Source organism: Tasmannia lanceolata, unplaced genomic scaffold (assembly GCF_043159265.1).
Source record: "Tasmannia lanceolata isolate RefF3 unplaced genomic scaffold, GAP_Taslan_0.1 ptg000025l, whole genome shotgun sequence".
Classification (NCBI taxonomy): domain Eukaryota; kingdom Viridiplantae; phylum Streptophyta; class Magnoliopsida; order Canellales; family Winteraceae; genus Tasmannia; species Tasmannia lanceolata.
The window spans coordinates 4,946,062-4,949,431 of NW_027518702.1; positions in this window are offsets into that span (position 1 = coordinate 4,946,062).

Sequence of the window (3,370 nt, forward strand, 5' to 3'; positions counted from 1 at the left end):
CTAAATGCTATGTCAGATACACTATTTGACATATATCAAGGCATGGGATCAGCAAGTGAAATCTGGAATGCACTTGAAGCCAAATACTTGGCGGAAGACGCCAGTAGCAAGAAATTCACTGTGAGTCAATTTTTAAATTTTAAAATGGTAGATGATAAGTCTGTTATTGATCAATTACATGAAATACAACATGTAATTAATCAAATTCATTTGCAAGGCATCCTTCTTGATGATTCCTTCATTGTCCCGTCAATTATTGACAAACTTCCACCAAATTGGAAAGACTTTAGAAAAAGTCTAAAACACAAGAAAGAGGAAATGTCTATTGAAGACTTGGCTCAATGCTTCATGATTGAGGAAGAGTCAAGAATCAGAGACAAGAAAGAAAATGAAACTGTATCCTCTAAGATCCATTTGGTGGAAAATGTCAAGAATTCGAACCAACAAAGAAAAGGCAATTGGAAGAGAAACAAACACCCTGAAAAGAATACTAATAAGAATAAGAAAAGAAAGGGTGCTTGTTTCAACTGTGGCAAACCAGGCCATTACAAGAGTGAGTGCCGACTTCTTAAGGATAAGAAGTCGGGTGCACCAACAGACAAAGAAAAGTTTGTCGCCATGATTTCAGAGGCAAATATGCTTGAAGATGGCAATGATTGGTGGATTGACTCTGGTGCGACGATGCATGTCTGTAAAGACAGGAACCTGTTTTCAACTTATGAAACAGTTGAAGATGGAAGCGTGTTATACATGGGAAATTCGTCGACAGCAGAAGTCAAAGGGAAGGGCAAGGTGGAACTTGAGTTCACATCCGGCAAGCGACTCACTCTAACCGGTGTCTACCATGTACCAGAAGATAGAAAGAACTTAGTGTCTGGAAGCATTCTCAACAAGAATGGCTTCAAACTTGTATTTGAATCTGACAAGTTCATTCTTTCTAAAGGGGGTACTTTTGTTGGGAAGGGATATATGTATGAAGGGATGTTCAAACTTAATATCAATAAAGTGAATGTCTTTGCTTATGTTTTGGATTCTTCTTTATCTTTATGGCATAATCGTTTAGGACATGTAAATACTAGGAAAATGAATGATATGGTTAAGTTAACCTTAATTCCTAAATATGAAAATGACTTAGTAGATAGATGTAAAACATGCATGCAAACCAAGATAATCACTAAGTCATTTCCTAAAGTAGATAGAACTTCTAACTTGTTAGATTTAATTCATAGTGATGTATGTGACATACATAGTGTTCCCACAAAGGGAGGTAAAAAGTACTTTGTTACATTTATTGATGATTATTCTAAGTACTGTTATGTTTATCTACTTAGTCATAAAGATGAGGTTTTAGAAAAATTTAAGATTTATAAAACTGAAGTAGAAAACCAATGTATAACAAGCATTAAATGTCTCAGATCAGATAGAGGTGGTGAATATCACTTTCCTCATTTCTGTGAATCAGTAGGCATAGTCCATGAAACTTCTGCCCCTTATACACCACAACAAAATGGTGTAGCAGAAAGGAAGAATAGGACACTTACTGAAATGATTAATGCTATGCTTGTTAATTCTGGTTTAAATAAAAGTTTTTGGGGTGAAGCCTTACTTACAGCTTGTCACATTTTGAATAGGGTACCAAGTAAGAAATCTAATATAACCCCTTATGAATTGTGGAAGAAAAGGAAACCAAACTTAAGTTACCTTAAAGTTTGGGGTTGTAGATCTATAGTTAAAGTCCCTAAACCTAAGTTAAGAAAATTAGGTGAAAAGGGTATTGAGTGTATCTTTTTAGGATATGCTAGTCACAGTAAGGCCTATAGGTTCTTAGTTATAGAACCTAATGATTTCATAGATGTCAATACCATAATTGAATCTAGAGATGCATTTTTCTATGAAAATAGGTTCACTTCAATTCCTAAAGAAATTGAACCTACAACTTCTGTAGATCATCCTTTAGAATCACAAACAGAAGTTGGTGAACCTAGTGTACAACCTAGTAAAATAAGAAAAAGTTCAAGAGATAGAAGGGATAGGAGTTTTGGCCCTGACTTTGTAACCTACCTGGTAGAAGGGACAAGGGAAAAACTCCAAGGTTCTGTCTTGTTAAACTTAAGCATAGAAAGTGACCCTCAAACCTATGGAGAAGCCATAAAGTCACAAGATGTTGCTTTTTGGAAAGAAGCAATTAATGACGAAATGGATTCTATCATGGGTAATAAAACTTGGATTTTGGTTGATCTACCACCTGGGTCTAAACCTATAGGATGTAAATGGATCTTCAAGAAGAAGATCAAAGTAGATGGGACCATAGAAAAGTTTAAGGCAAGGTTAGTTGCCAAAGGGTTTACTCAAAAACCCGGTATTGATTTCTTTGACACATATGCACCTGTTGCTAGGATTTCTACCATTAGAGTGTTGATTGCCCTTGCTTCCATATACAAACTTCACATTCACCAGATGGATGTTAAAACCGCATTCTTAAATGGTGAACTTGATGAAGAAGTGTATATGGAACAACCTGAGGGATTTATTCTGCCAGGCCAAGAGCATAAAGTATGTAAGCTTATCAAATCTTTGTATGGGCTTAAGCAAGCCCCTAAACAATGGCATGAAAGATTTGATAAAGTCTTAGTGTCAAATGGTTATAAGATACATGAATCAGATAAATGTATATACAGTAAATTTAAGGGCAGCAAAGGTGTTGTTATTTGTTTATATGTTGATGACATGTTAATTTTTGGTACTGATATTGAAAGCATTCAATGTACTAAATCATATCTTTCTCAAAACTTTGATATGAAAGATATGGGTGAAGCTGATGTGATTTTGGGTATTAGAATCATAAGACAGAATAATGGTCTTATTCTAACACAATCACATTATATTGAGAAAGTTCTCAAAAAGTTTAACCATTTTGAATGTTCACCCATTTCAACACCTTTTGACCCAAATATAAAGTTGTATCTTAATACTGGTAGGACTATCTCTCAACTAGGGTATGCTAGTGTAATTGGTAGTCTTATGTATGCTATGACTTGTACTAGGCCAGACATAGCATATGCTGTAGGTAAACTTAGTAGGTTTACCAGTAATCCTAGTTTTTCTCATTGGAATGCAGTCTATAGAGTTTTAAAATATTTAAAGAAAACTATAGACTATGGTTTATGTTATAGTGGGTATCCAACTGTAATAGAAGGATACTCTGATGCTAGTTGGATAACTGAGCGTATAGACTATTTATCAACCAGTGGGTGGATTTTCACCCTTGGTGGGGGAGCAGTCTCCTGGGCCTCTAAGAAACAGACATGCATAACAACTTCAACTATGGAAGCAGAGTTTATAGCTCTGGCGGCATGCTGTAAAGAGGCGG